Genomic DNA, 16,135 nt, shown 5'->3' with positions numbered 1-16,135 from the left:
CATATAATGATTTGAATATTATTATAAGTGGTGTGGATGCGATAGTGTTATTTTTCATCCGGGATTGAAAATTAGTGTAAGGGGTGCATTGAATCAGTTATAAAACAGAGCCCTAAAATAGCTCACTACATTTCAATCTTGAAATGTAGTTTTAATTTTCTTTTACATTGAATGAATTTTCGTTTCGTGAACATTGAATGAAAATATTAATAAATTTAAGCATTCAAATTGAAAAAACACCTGCATATTTTGCAAATTAAACTGTCTTTACATGTACACGTATATTGAAAACTCGTCTGTCGTGATAATGAGCAATACAAATCTAGCATTTTATGATACCATTAATCTACGCATTTAATTTATTTAACGCAAGTATTTTATATCCCTATAATGACCAAACGCGATTGCTTGTTTTCATGATGATGTTTCGAACACTGCAGTAACGCACGATCTTAACACATTATAGTAGAATTTACATGTGCAGGTATCCGTTAAATACGTTAATTGTGTAGCAGTTAATGTGTACAATATTTTAAATGTATAGTTATTAAACACTTTATTATTATGTTTAAACTGGCTTATATATATATACTTAATAGTTCCTAGCTGTTAATCCATTTCGGACAAATGTCTATTTTTAAATATGTTCAAATAGCAAAGCAACTGTTAAGTTTTTGACTTAATATGTCGAGAGATGACATGGAGGTATCATAAATTGTGTTTAATGACCAGACACATGTGGTTTATGCAGAGACCCGATACAGAGTCATACAAGTATAGGTCCCTGGGTTTATGACACACTGTTTTCTTAGTAATAGTCTGGACAGTATCCGATCATATCGAGATAATTGGTCTGTGATAAAGAAAGGTGCAATTAAACACTGGGTTAAAATACTGAAACAAAGAGTGTCAAAATTGGTGTGAACAATTAAATTAAAAACATTAACATTTATCAAGAGGATTTAGTTAATCTGTAACAAGGTAAGTTTTTACAGACAAATAGGTTCAAATCAGTTTCTATATGTTGATTACATAAATTCAATCAATTTGTTGTTTGTTTCGTCCTTATTTGTGTTCGTTCATTGGATTCAATTTAATCTGAAAGAATTTCAATTTCTGAGTATTTTTTGTTCATCAAAAGGGTCGCGAATATGTTTGTAACCTTATCACGATGCGCTTCATCAATGCAAACAATAGCAGAAAGGCCGCAGTTTTGACGGCCAAAATTTGAGCATGCGCAAACGTGACGTCATTATCGGAATCCCCAAAACCTCCTATTATATTTTCCTTCTATATCTTACTTTCTTTGACTTAAACACGCATGGTTTACTTTTAAAAATGCATGATAATCTCTTTATCTCTTGTATTTAGCATGTCAGTTTGTTTATTATTGTATGCCAGCTTAATTTTCGTATATTACTTAAATATGTAGTATTTAATATGAGAATATATTTTTCTATAGTGATAACTTATTATCAAGTGGTTTGTTACTAAAAATTATAAGCTCCAGCTAGCAATAAATAGAGGGGCGCCGCGCCCCTCTAAAATTTGCCCACTTAAAAAGCGCCCCTCTATTTTTCTGTTAAATGCCCTTTTAATCTCTAAATTCCTGCTTTCAGGCCGTATAAATCACCAGAAACATCGACATGAATACACAGATAACACCCTTACATGACTGCCTGGGGTGTATTAAGTCAACACAATGTGAACAAACAAGCCCCAAGGGCATGGTTTGTTATTAGATCACTAATTAGCCTTTTGTTGCAGACGATAGTAACATGCTGTGAAAGATTATCTCTGAGGTCACGCTTGGTTAGGCACAATCACACTCGAATGAAATCAAACTCAGCACTATTGATTTTTTTAAACTTCTGAAATCTTTGGCTACATTTTGTTTGTTTGCAAAAATATTGATTTTTAATTCAAAATACCTATTAACATTTGAAAATTAATCATCTTTTTTGAATGCGAATATGCGGATAATTTTAAGTCCGAAATTACGTCATGGAAAATATATTTTTGTTTGGATTTTATTTCTGAACTTTAAAACACTGTCTGTCCTCAATCATGATGAATTTTAACATGAATAGGGGCAGACAGTTGTTATTTCAAAAAATAAAGAACTTGTTTGGAAGGAGGATTTATCACTCTGCGAGTAAAATGTAATGTTGATATTGTCATATATTTTCGTGACCTAACAAAACTGTCAACGTTGTTGACATTAGTTGAAATAACGTGTTGTGAAATATATATATCCTATTATTAACAATAACAATGTTTCATTTTAATCTCCAGACTGGATGCTACTTCATGGTGACATTGATCATTGTTGAGACTTTAAATTTGTCAATATATTATAGATTTTTGTTTTAATAAATATTATTATTGTGGACAAACATTGGCTCAAAGTTATTTAAAGCAACAAATTTAAGTAGTGACAGTCACAACGTTTTTTTGACCCAGTGAAACCCCTGAGTTTATTTCATGTTTTCTTTATTTCATTTTCTTCTAAAAGGCAACTGATGCTGAAACTGGAACCTGAAAGATTAACATGCAGTTCAATGATGATAGGTGATTAAAAAAAATCAAAATCCCCCCCCCCCCCCCACACACACACATACCGGAAAGAAATATGATATCTACATATCTCTAATGCGTGAAGTCGGATGTTAGCCCAAGTCGGTTAGGAAATTGGCTACTAAGTTGTTTTCCTTAGCGCTAGTCAATATAAATTGCCGCCTTTAGAGTCTTTTGATGATTTTTTCTTTGGCAGACTCTTGGCGTCAATAGTCCACTCTATCTTTTTAATAGCGAGAGTTTTCCTTCTTTGTCTATATTGATGCGCAAGGAATTTGGTGCGCAACATTCAAGCCCCGATATCAGACAGTTAATATCAACGGATTGCAATAATATTTACATACCTGTGTAGATAATTCATTTCTCAATAATGTTCCGTAATAATTATGTAATGACTTTTTCAATTTTGCACGCCTGACCAATTTAAATCAACACACTACTCACATTTTCAATTCCAATCGCTGTGCCCGCTGTATACGGCAGGTAGATTTTAATCGATAACGCAGCCTATTACACCGTATGCCTTCTTCTGATTGGTTGATATTTAAATATTTCATAACATGGCGAGAGGTCAGTGATTGTATTGCGATTTAAGCAGAAGTTTAACTGAAACAAATTATGCCTTTTAACTTCAATTCGACGCTATTTGAGGTAAAAATGGACTAATTAACTAAAACTTTATGAGTTGGTTATGTTATTTTGCAATTTTAAGCATATTGATATAATAGTATTGTATTTAATTTTCGTTATGGTTTTTGCAGACCGGAGTTTCAGCGTTCAGATTTATTCTGAACGCGAATTATTTCAGCTACCTTAGCGCCAATGTAGATAGTAATATATTTATTATAATTTCATTACAAAAAATGACGAACAGCATACAATTGGTGAAGTCATCCAATGCACTAATGTTTACAATAACTAAGTGTATAGTATAACCAAAGTATATACTTAGGTATATTTATCACCAAATGCCCTATTTTCCAAAATTACGAGTAAAATGTGCCCTTTTTGGGGAAGCTCCCCTCTATTTTGAAAAGCTGGCTGGAGCACTGCAAGTTAAGTGTAGAACGTAATGCCAGGGGACTCTCTTTCACAGCGGTTAATTAGGGGACGAACGACAAATCTGCTAGGAGAATGGTCAGGGGTTTCGTTTAACTATTGGTGTTGAGTAACCTTTAAGCGACCAATCAATATCTTTGGGACGCCATTTAAAAAAGGGCAATCATGAACTTGTTTAATAAAACATAACATTTGTAATGGATAAAAATCGAAGGAAAGGTAACACTAAATATAACACGTTTTCGCTTGATGCATATTTGAGTAACTTTTTACACTGGGGCGTTCAACCGGGGAAAGACTAAAACAAAACGGTGGAAGATTTAGAGAATTTTGCTCGTCTCTGACAGTCTGAGTCTGTCTAGACTCTAGTCCAACATGTTTAAAAATATAAATAATAAAGCTACTTTTAATATTGGTTATATTTGGTTCCTTAGAATATAGCCTTAAAAAAATCCATCTAAATTCTTTGCGCGCCCTCAAAATCTGTCCTGGCTGTTGTATTAGCTTTAGAAACTTGTGCTGCGAATGGATTAGATGATGAATTTTCATAGAATATTTATTGACGCTCTCAAATATTAAGCTAATTTTAATATTGGTAATATTAAGAGCATACAACCGGGGAGGCAATCAAACAATGGTGGAGAGTTTTCTGGTTTTCTATTTTGTTGCGCAAATAAGATATTGTGAGCAACATTCAAGCCCGGATATCAGACACTAATAGCATAAAGGGGCCTTATCACACATTTTGGCATGTTTTGAAGTAAGTAATTAAATAAATGTAAGCATTGGATCTAAAAAGCTCCAGTGAGAAATCAAGATGAAAACTTTAAAAAGTAGCCCACAGCAGGGCTCGAACCACTGACCCCCCGGAGACCTGAAGTAAAAACGCATTAGCCCGCTCGACTATTCTGCCAAGCATATAGGTATTTCGTATTTTATGCCCTATATAAGCAATCTTCGTAGTTTCACAAAATTAAACGACAACAACAGAACTCTCCAAATTTAATATGAAATCGTTTCGCGTTGCAACGCTTTATAATTTTCAGGTTTTTAAATCGTCAAAAGATGCATATAATGGCTATATTAGACCATGGTAAATGTTTGGTAATACTGTTTCCTCACAAATATCATAACTTAAACGAAAATTTGCGAATCTAAAACAACTTAGGGCTGGGGGTAGCTCTGCCCTTTATCGTGGTTGGGGACGTGTGGGCCCCAGACCCTCAGTCTAATTTTCCGGATTTCACATTTGGGACAATCGACCCCCCTGCTATAGAAGCTTATTCAGAACTGAATCGATATTTTTGCCTGATTGTCAAATTCGGTCATTTGGGCACTCATTGAACAGTGTAGTAAGTTGATCATTCTAGACTCTATAACTTGTAATATTACGGGATGGAGTGGGTTAGGTCCAAGACTGACATAGTTACAAATGTTACAAAATAATAACTTTAATTCGGGCTAGTTAAAATTGATTCAGGCTAGTAACATTTCCCAGCTGGTAGCCCGATCGGGATAGTGCCTCAAAAAAATAATGCCAAGACTGGTGTAGGTATAACAATAAATGTGTTTAGAATTTAAATTAACATTAATGGACATGTGTATTTCAGCAACGGACAAGATAAATTTCCTAAATTGTTGTTCGTGGACAAGTACAATTTTTTAAGATTTCGCCAACCCTGGACCTCTGCGCTACAAAGTTGTTATTCACTATCTTTATTATCCTTTCAATTATTCGCTCCTAAAAAGTTATTCGGGATTTTCCGCGCATGCGCACTGACTGGTTGGCAAAAACACTGGTTACAGTAACGTAAAACATGTATAAAGGGCTTTTGTTTAGTCAATAAATTGATAATAAATACGAAATAAACATTAAAACTCTTTAAAAAAAGTGCAAATATAGCATATTTAGTACCAAATAAATGTATATTCACAACTAAAATTTCCTCTTCATAAAAATACGAAGTAGTTATTAGCATAGAGTAAACGTGATCGGAAGACTTAATACTGACAATTCCACAAAACAAAACAATAAATTAGCCGTATTCTTTCTAATAATAAGACTTGAATAAATTATATTTAAACACTAATAAAACATATTTTAATTGTATTATAATTTTAAGTGGTGTGGATAGTGTTTTATTTCATCAGCGATCAATAGAGTCAGAGGTGCATTTAATCAATTATAAAAAAAGCCCTAAAAAGCGGAATACAGTACTATTTTTAAATATTGTGGTAATTTTCTTTTACATTGAATGAATTTACGTTTCGTTTACATTGAATGAATATAAATTCAATTTACCATACAAACGGAAAAACCCTGCATATTAATTACCCAAATGTAACTGTCTTTGCATGTATATTGAAATCTCTATTAGTAATAAGGAGTGATAAAAATATAGCATTTTATGATAGATGCATATATTTAATTTATCTAACGGCCCCTTTTGTGACTGCTTATGTTCATGATCGTGTTTCGGACCCTGCAGTAATGTACAATCTTTACACATAATAGCGGAGTTAACTTTTGCCGGTACCCGTTAAATACCTTAATTGCATAGCAGTAAAATTGCACAATATTTAAATGTATAGTTATTAAACAATGTATTATTAAGTTTAACTGGCTAATAAATATATACACTCGTTCCCGTTAATACATTTCCGACAAATGTCTTCATTTTTGTTAAAATATTTCATAAAAAATTAACTTATCAGTATTTTTAGCTTTAAAATGTGGCTTAAATGATTGCTCAATATGCCAAGAGATGACATAGAGGTATCGTGACTTATGTTTACTGACCAGACACTCGTCTGCAACATGTGGTTTATGCAGGGGTCCAAGTGTAGGTCCCTGGGTTTATGACACCATGTTTTCTTTGTAATTGTCTGGACAGTATCCGATCATAACGAGATAATCGGTTTGTGATAACAAAGGTGCAATTATACACCGGGATATAAATGCTGCAACAAAGAGTGCCAAAATTAGTGTGAACAATAAAATAAAACAATTACATTAAATAAAAGAATTTATTGAATGTGTAAGAAGGTTTTCCAGACACATAAAGGTTCAAATCAGTTACCCTATGTCGCGTACATACAATTGACCTATTCGTTGTTTGTTTTTATCCTTATTTGTTTTCGTTCATTAAATTTAATTCATTCTAAAAGAATTTTAATTTCTGAGAAGTTTTTAACTAAAAATGGTCGCGATGAAGTGCCAAGTAGAGAGATTTTTGTTTAACCACATACCGAGCTCTTAGATTGTGTTCCACTCCCGAGTTCGTTGTCAGTAAAAACAAATAATAATAAAAACAATAAAATCGTTCCAAAGATGCATTTCCTTGCATGCTAATGTTTTATTCAGACATAATTAGTAAAATTATATTCGATATTGTGCATGATTATCATTAAAAACGAAGATTTCGTCAACCTTCTCTATATGCGCTTATATAAATTGCACCTCTTTTGCCAACCAGTGGGCGGAGTCTAAACTTTGCAGGTGCGTGTGACGTCACGCGTTAACTCGTCTATATATATATATATATATATATATATATATATATATATATATATATATATATATATATATATATATATATATATATATGTTGTTTGTTGTCAACCTTAATAGTGATTTTTTTATTAGATTAAATTAATTCTGAAAGAATTTGCATTTCTGAGATTTTTTTATATCTCAAATGATGTGCTAATTAAGTTAGGAGATCTTTGTGGTTACCACATATACCGAGCCGTTAGATTGAATTCTACTCCCGAGTTCGTTTTAAGTAATAATAACAAATTATTACTACAGTATATTCGTTACTAAAATGCATTTACTTGCAAGCTTATGTTTTATTCATACATAATTTATAAAATTATATTTGATATAGTGCATGATTATCAATAAGATCGAGGATTATGTTCACCGTCTTTATATGGGCGGAGCTTATACGAATTCCATCTATTTTTGCCAACCAGTGGGCGGAGTATAAACTTTTGCAGGTGCGCGTTACATCACTCGTCAACTGATATGATATAATACATAATCGTCACAACACATTATAAATTATGTGTATTTGAGACGACCTGTAAATAAATCTCAAATACACACACACACATTATAAATCCAACATACTAGTATCTTAATTACAATTTCAGTTCGTGCTGTTATAAAATAACTTAAAAGCATTGCTATTATAATTGGTAAATATGGAGTGGTCTGTTCGCTTGAGTGCGATGACTTTGCTGTTGATAGTCAACGAGGAAGTGAAAGGAATCATATCTGGACTGAAGGCTGCAAGGAACAGTATTTCACAGCTGAAGGTATGTTGTAAAGCTTGATCTCCTTATAACATATTAAAAAAGTTCTGTCACCTTTGCCAAACAAAAGTAAATGGATGATTAAAGTGAGTAAACTACGTTCTATTGGGCCACATTTGTAACTGTAATAAAATTATATACTTGCTGGCTGATCAAATTCAGTTTTAATTTGTTCTAGAAATTAAATTATACAATGCTGAACTAATTAAATTTTTATTTGTTCAAGAAATATATTGACTTGTTATTATAATACAGTGATATTCCTCCATTGTTTTCAACGATATAATTACGTTTTCTTAGTATGAATACAAAAATATTTAAAAATCAATATTGAATTTGCTTGATAAATCATACCAGTATAAATCACAGTTTGGGTATTGGGTGTAGTGTGACATGTGTCCGCTTAGGTTAATTAACCACAGATAACGCTGCTTATTAAAATATACATGTATTTAACACCCCAAACCACCGCTTCACACATTTCCTTGCATTTCGCACAATGTACCAAACAGTGCGCACAACGTTCCAAAAGTGGAACAATGAAGAGGGAGCTCATTAAGACATTTGTGCATAATGTCCTGCACCCTCCCGGTCCCAATTGAATAAGTTTTTATCCTGCTATTTTTCCATCTAAGGAAATTATTTAATATGTAACTTATATCATTATTAAGTAAAATATACTTTCATTATAATTTTTTATGTGTGAAATATACATGGTTGAATAATCTTTTAAATTGTATTACTTAAATTAGTAATAGGAGGTTTTTGTGTGACGTCACAAGAGGGGTTTTCCGTTACTAAAAATAGATTGGCCGTCAACTTCTTGATCGCGGCCAATTACATTGTATCAGAGTAAAGGTCGTCGGAAGACTTATACTTACAATTTCACAAAACAAAACTATAAATACCCGTATTCTTTTTTAAAATAAGAATTTAATTAATGATATTTCAAAAATAATAAAACATATAATGATTTGAATATTATTATAAGTGGTGTGGATGCGATAGTGTTATTTTTCATCCGGGATTGAAAATTAGTGTAAGGGGTGCATTGAATCAGTTATAAAACAGAGCCCTAAAATAGCTCACTACATTTCAATCTTGAAATGTAGTTTTAATTTTCTTTTACATTGAATGAATTTTCGTTTCGTGAACATTGAATGAAAATATTAATAAATTTAAGCATTCAAATTGAAAAAACACCTGCATATTTTGCAAATTAAACTGTCTTTACATGTACACGTATATTGAAAACTCGTCTGTCGTGATAATGAGCAATACAAATCTAGCATTTTATGATACCATTAATCTACGCATTTAATTTATTTAACGCAAGTATTTTATATCCCTATAATGACCAAACGCGATTGCTTGTTTTCATGATGATGTTTCGAACACTGCAGTAACGCACGATCTTAACACATTATAGTAGAATTTACATGTGCAGGTATCCGTTAAATACGTTAATTGTGTAGCAGTTAATGTGTACAATATTTTAAATGTATAGTTATTAAACACTTTATTATTATGTTTAAACTGGCTTATATATATATACTTAATAGTTCCTAGCTGTTAATCCATTTCGGACAAATGTCTATTTTTAAATATGTTCAAATAGCAAAGCAACTGTTAAGTTTTTGACTTAATATGTCGAGAGATGACATGGAGGTATCATAAATTGTGTTTAATGACCAGACACATGTGGTTTATGCAGAGACCCGATACAGAGTCATACAAGTATAGGTCCCTGGGTTTATGACACACTGTTTTCTTAGTAATAGTCTGGACAGTATCCGATCATATCGAGATAATTGGTCTGTGATAAAGAAAGGTGCAATTAAACACTGGGTTAAAATACTGAAACAAAGAGTGTCAAAATTGGTGTGAACAATTAAATTAAAAACATTAACATTTATCAAGAGGATTTAGTTAATCTGTAACAAGGTAAGTTTTTACAGACAAATAGGTTCAAATCAGTTTCTATATGTTGATTACATAAATTCAATCAATTTGTTGTTTGTTTCGTCCTTATTTGTGTTCGTTCATTGGATTCAATTTAATCTGAAAGAATTTCAATTTCTGAGTATTTTTTGTTCATCAAAAGGGTCGCGAATATGTTTGTAACCTTATCACGATGCGCTTCATCAATGCAAACAATAGCAGAAAGGCCGCAGTTTTGACGGCCAAAATTTGAGCATGCGCAAACGTGACGTCATTATCGGAATCCCCAAAACCTCCTATTATATTTTCCTTCTATATCTTACTTTCTTTGACTTAAACACGCATGGTTTACTTTTAAAAATGCATGATAATCTCTTTATCTCTTGTATTTAGCATGTCAGTTTGTTTATTATTGTATGCCAGCTTAATTTTCGTATATTACTTAAATATGTAGTATTTAATATGAGAATATATTTTTCTATAGTGATAACTTATTATCAAGTGGTTTGTTACTAAAAATTATAAGCTCCAGCTAGCAATAAATAGAGGGGCGCCGCGCCCCTCTAAAATTTGCCCACTTAAAAAGCGCCCCTCTATTTTTCTGTTAAATGCCCTTTTAATCTCTAAATTCCTGCTTTCAGGCCGTATAAATCACCAGAAACATCGACATGAATACACAGATAACACCCTTACATGACTGCCTGGGGTGTATTAAGTCAACACAATGTGAACAAACAAGCCCCAAGGGCATGGTTTGTTATTAGATCACTAATTAGCCTTTTGTTGCAGACGATAGTAACATGCTGTGAAAGATTATCTCTGAGGTCACGCTTGGTTAGGCACAATCACACTCGAATGAAATCAAACTCAGCACTATTGATTTTTTTAAACTTCTGAAATCTTTGGCTACATTTTGTTTGTTTGCAAAAATATTGATTTTTAATTCAAAATACCTATTAACATTTGAAAATTAATCATCTTTTTTGAATGCGAATATGCGGATAATTTTAAGTCCGAAATTACGTCATGGAAAATATATTTTTGTTTGGATTTTATTTCTGAACTTTAAAACACTGTCTGTCCTCAATCATGATGAATTTTAACATGAATAGGGGCAGACAGTTGTTATTTCAAAAAATAAAGAACTTGTTTGGAAGGAGGATTTATCACTCTGCGAGTAAAATGTAATGTTGATATTGTCATATATTTTCGTGACCTAACAAAACTGTCAACGTTGTTGACATTAGTTGAAATAACGTGTTGTGAAATATATATATCCTATTATTAACAATAACAATGTTTCATTTTAATCTCCAGACTGGATGCTACTTCATGGTGACATTGATCATTGTTGAGACTTTAAATTTGTCAATATATTATAGATTTTTGTTTTAATAAATATTATTATTGTGGACAAACATTGGCTCAAAGTTATTTAAAGCAACAAATTTAAGTAGTGACAGTCACAACGTTTTTTTGACCCAGTGAAACCCCTGAGTTTATTTCATGTTTTCTTTATTTCATTTTCTTCTAAAAGGCAACTGATGCTGAAACTGGAACCTGAAAGATTAACATGCAGTTCAATGATGATAGGTGATTAAAAAAAATCAAAATCCCCCCCCCCCCCCCACACACACACATACCGGAAAGAAATATGATATCTACATATCTCTAATGCGTGAAGTCGGATGTTAGCCCAAGTCGGTTAGGAAATTGGCTACTAAGTTGTTTTCCTTAGCGCTAGTCAATATAAATTGCCGCCTTAAGAGTCTTTTGATGATTTTTTCTTTGGCAGACTCTTGGCGTCAATAGTCCACTCTATCTTTTTAATAGCGAGAGTTTTCCTTCTTTGTCTATATTGATGCGCAAGGAATTTGGTGCGCAACATTCAAGCCCCGATATCAGACAGTTAATATCAACGGATTGCAATAATATTTACATACCTGTGTAGATAATTCATTTCTCAATAATGTTCCGTAATAATTATGTAATGACTTTTTCAATTTTGCACGCCTGACCAATTTAAATCAACACACTACTCACATTTTCAATTCCAATCGCTGTGCCCGCTGTATACGGCAGGTAGATTTTAATCGATAACGCAGCCTATTACACCGTATGCCTTCTTCTGATTGGTTGATATTTAAATATTTCATAACATGGCGAGAGGTCAGTGATTGTATTGCGATTTAAGCAGAAGTTTAACTGAAACAAATTATGCCTTTTAACTTCAATTCGACGCTATTTGAGGTAAAAATGGACTAATTAACTAAAACTTTATGAGTTGGTTATGTTATTTTGCAATTTTAAGCATATTGATATAATAGTATTGTATTTAATTTTCGTTATGGTTTTTGCAGACCGGAGTTTCAGCGTTCAGATTTATTCTGAACGCGAATTATTTCAGCTACCTTAGCGCCAATGTAGATAGTAATATATTTATTATAATTTCATTACAAAAAATGACGAACAGCATACAATTGGTGAAGTCATCCAATGCACTAATGTTTACAATAACTAAGTGTATAGTATAACCAAAGTATATACTTAGGTATATTTATCACCAAATGCCCTATTTTCCAAAATTACGAGTAAAATGTGCCCTTTTTGGGGAAGCTCCCCTCTATTTTGAAAAGCTGGCTGGAGCACTGCAAGTTAAGTGTAGAACGTAATGCCAGGGGACTCTCTTTCACAGCGGTTAATTAGGGGACGAACGACAAATCTGCTAGGAGAATGGTCAGGGGTTTCGTTTAACTATTGGTGTTGAGTAACCTTTAAGCGACCAATCAATATCTTTGGGACGCCATTTAAAAAAGGGCAATCATGAACTTGTTTAATAAAACATAACATTTGTAATGGATAAAAATCGAAGGAAAGGTAACACTAAATATAACACGTTTTCGCTTGATGCATATTTGAGTAACTTTTTACACTGGGGCGTTCAACCGGGGAAAGACTAAAACAAAACGGTGGAAGATTTAGAGAATTTTGCTCGTCTCTGACAGTCTGAGTCTGTCTAGACTCTAGTCCAACATGTTTAAAAATATAAATAATAAAGCTACTTTTAATATTGGTTATATTTGGTTCCTTAGAATATAGCCTTAAAAAAATCCATCTAAATTCTTTGCGCGCCCTCAAAATCTGTCCTGGCTGTTGTATTAGCTTTAGAAACTTGTGCTGCGAATGGATTAGATGATGAATTTTCATAGAATATTTATTGACGCTCTCAAATATTAAGCTAATTTTAATATTGGTAATATTAAGAGCATACAACCGGGGAGGCAATCAAACAATGGTGGAGAGTTTTCTGGTTTTCTATTTTGTTGCGCAAATAAGATATTGTGAGCAACATTCAAGCCCGGATATCAGACACTAATAGCATAAAGGGGCCTTATCACACATTTTGGCATGTTTTGAAGTAAGTAATTAAATAAATGTAAGCATTGGATCTAAAAAGCTCCAGTGAGAAATCAAGATGAAAACTTTAAAAAGTAGCCCACAGCAGGGCTCGAACCACTGACCCCCCGGAGACCTGAAGTAAAAACGCATTAGCCCGCTCGACTATTCTGCCAAGCATATAGGTATTTCGTATTTTATGCCCTATATAAGCAATCTTCGTAGTTTCACAAAATTAAACGACAACAACAGAACTCTCCAAATTTAATATGAAATCGTTTCGCGTTGCAACGCTTTATAATTTTCAGGTTTTTAAATCGTCAAAAGATGCATATAATGGCTATATTAGACCATGGTAAATGTTTGGTAATACTGTTTCCTCACAAATATCATAACTTAAACGAAAATTTGCGAATCTAAAACAACTTAGGGCTGGGGGTAGCTCTGCCCTTTATCGTGGTTGGGGACGTGTGGGCCCCAGACCCTCAGTCTAATTTTCCGGATTTCACATTTGGGACAATCGACCCCCCTGCTATAGAAGCTTATTCAGAACTGAATCGATATTTTTGCCTGATTGTCAAATTCGGTCATTTGGGCACTCATTGAACAGTGTAGTAAGTTGATCATTCTAGACTCTATAACTTGTAATATTACGGGATGGAGTGGGTTAGGTCCAAGACTGACATAGTTACAAATGTTACAAAATAATAACTTTAATTCGGGCTAGTTAAAATTGATTCAGGCTAGTAACATTTCCCAGCTGGTAGCCCGATCGGGATAGTGCCTCAAAAAAATAATGCCAAGACTGGTGTAGGTATAACAATAAATGTGTTTAGAATTTAAATTAACATTAATGGACATGTGTATTTCAGCAACGGACAAGATAAATTTCCTAAATTGTTGTTCGTGGACAAGTACAATTTTTTAAGATTTCGCCAACCCTGGACCTCTGCGCTACAAAGTTGTTATTCACTATCTTTATTATCCTTTCAATTATTCGCTCCTAAAAAGTTACTTATGTCGATTTGTTTCGACGACGACATAATGTGGGAATATAAACGGTGTCCGAATAAACATTACTTTATGCGCACTGCAGACTGGTTTCAGTTCCAGCATATAGCGCAGCATTTCTATCGCTATTAAACGACCGCACAGTCTATTAAAATGACAACAAGACTAGCACCTGTTACCTAATCAAAGCACTGGCCTATCTAGTTATGCGGAGATTCCATTCGCCCGAGGCTAAAATACGGTCGCCAATGCGAGCGGGCGACAGTTATTTTACACCCCTGCTAATCATTCGATTTTATTTGTTTATACATAATCTTGTTCAGCGATTTTCCTTGTCCAATTGGGAAAAGTACCCGTACCGGTTCAATTGGGAAAAATTGAGTCGTGAAAACCTCAAAATTGGGAAAAATCGAGTCGTGAAATCCTTAAATTGGGAAAATCGCGCCATGAAGTTTGGGTCTTATTGAATACATCATGCAGTTCATACTTAAATTAAACATACCCATTAAAATAATCATTTGCAGACATGCCTTAATGAACATTAAGTAAAGAACACACAAAATCAATTACTAGTTGTTTTAATCTCTTATAAAGCAATGTCTCTGTCTTTCATTTTTTAGCTCATCTATTTTTTGAAAAAAATTATGAGCTATTGTCATCACCTTGGCGTCGGCGTCGGCGTTGGCGTTGGCGTCCGGTTAAGTTTTGCGTTTAGGTCCACTTTTCTCAGAAAGTATCAATGCTATTGCATTCAAACTTGGTACACTTACTTACTATCATGAGGGGACTGGGCAGGCAAAGTTAGATAACTCTGGCGTGCATTTTGACAGAATTATGTGCCCTTTTTATACTTAAAAAATTGAAAATTTTGGTTAAGTTTTGCGTTTAGTTCCACTTTTCTCAGTAAGTATCAATGCTATTGCATTCAAACTTGGTACACTAACTTACTATCATGAGGGGACTGGGCAGGCAAAGTTAGATAACTCTGGCATGCATTTTGACAGAATTATGTGCCCTTTTTATACTTAGAAAATTGACAATTTTGGTTAAGTTTTGTGTTTAGGTCCATTTTATTCCTTAAGCATCAAAGCTATTGCTTTCATACTTGCAACACTTACTAACTATCATAAGGGGACTATGCAGGCAAAGTAATGTAACTCTGACTGGCATTTTGACAGAATTATGTGCCCTTTTTATACTTAGAAAATTGACAATTTGATTAAGTTTTGTGTTTAGGTCCACTTTATTCCTACAGTATCAAAGCTATTGCTTTCATACTTGCAAGATTTATGAACTATCATAAGGGGACGGTGCAGGCAAAGTTATGTAACTCTGACTGGCATTTGGACGGAATTATGGGCCCTTTATACTTAGAAAATTGAAAATTTGGTTAAGATTTATGTTTTGGTCCACTTTACCCCTAAAGTATCATAGATATTGCTTTCATACTTGGAACACTCACAAACTATCATAAGGGTACAGTAAAAGGACAAGTTGCATAACTCTGGTTGTCATTGTTACGGAATTATGGCCCTTTTTTGACTTAGTAACTTTTAATATATGGTTAAATTTTGTGTTTCGATCCACTCGAAGTATCAAGGCTATTGCTTTCAAACTTCAAATACTTACATGCTATCATGAGGTTACTGTACCTGGCAACTTGAATTTTACTTTGACCTTTGAATGACCTTGACTCTCAAGGTCAAATTATTAAATTTTGCTAAAATTGCCATAACTTCTTTATTTATGATTAGATTTGATTGATACTTTGATGAAACTACTCTTACCTGACATACCACAATAGACTTCACCCAAACCATCCCCCGTGCCC

At 33.3% G+C, this 16,135-nt stretch overlaps 1 protein-coding gene across 5 annotated transcripts in view; it reads left to right on the top strand.

Moving 5' to 3' along the window:
• Window positions 1-1,986: 1,986 nt before the first annotated feature.
• LOC127838029 (uncharacterized) overlaps window positions 1,987-16,135 on the top strand; it is a 36,780-nt gene continuing 22,631 nt past the window's right edge. For 2 of the 5 annotated variants that reach the window (XM_052365564.1, XM_052365536.1), the window contains exon 1: window positions 12,651-12,774. The gene's annotated coding sequence lies outside the window, so the exon portion shown is untranslated. Of the gene's footprint in view, window positions 2,163-3,731; window positions 3,856-10,428; window positions 11,082-12,650; window positions 12,775-16,135 lie in introns of those variants that run through there. The other 3 variants (XM_052365557.1, XM_052365544.1, XM_052365552.1) reach the window with 3 other exon arrangements.

The sequence above is a fragment of the Dreissena polymorpha genome, chromosome 1 (genome assembly GCF_020536995.1).
Source record: "Dreissena polymorpha isolate Duluth1 chromosome 1, UMN_Dpol_1.0, whole genome shotgun sequence".
Classification (NCBI taxonomy): domain Eukaryota; kingdom Metazoa; phylum Mollusca; class Bivalvia; order Myida; family Dreissenidae; genus Dreissena; species Dreissena polymorpha.
This window is presented reverse-complemented; position numbering and strand designations above follow the sequence as displayed.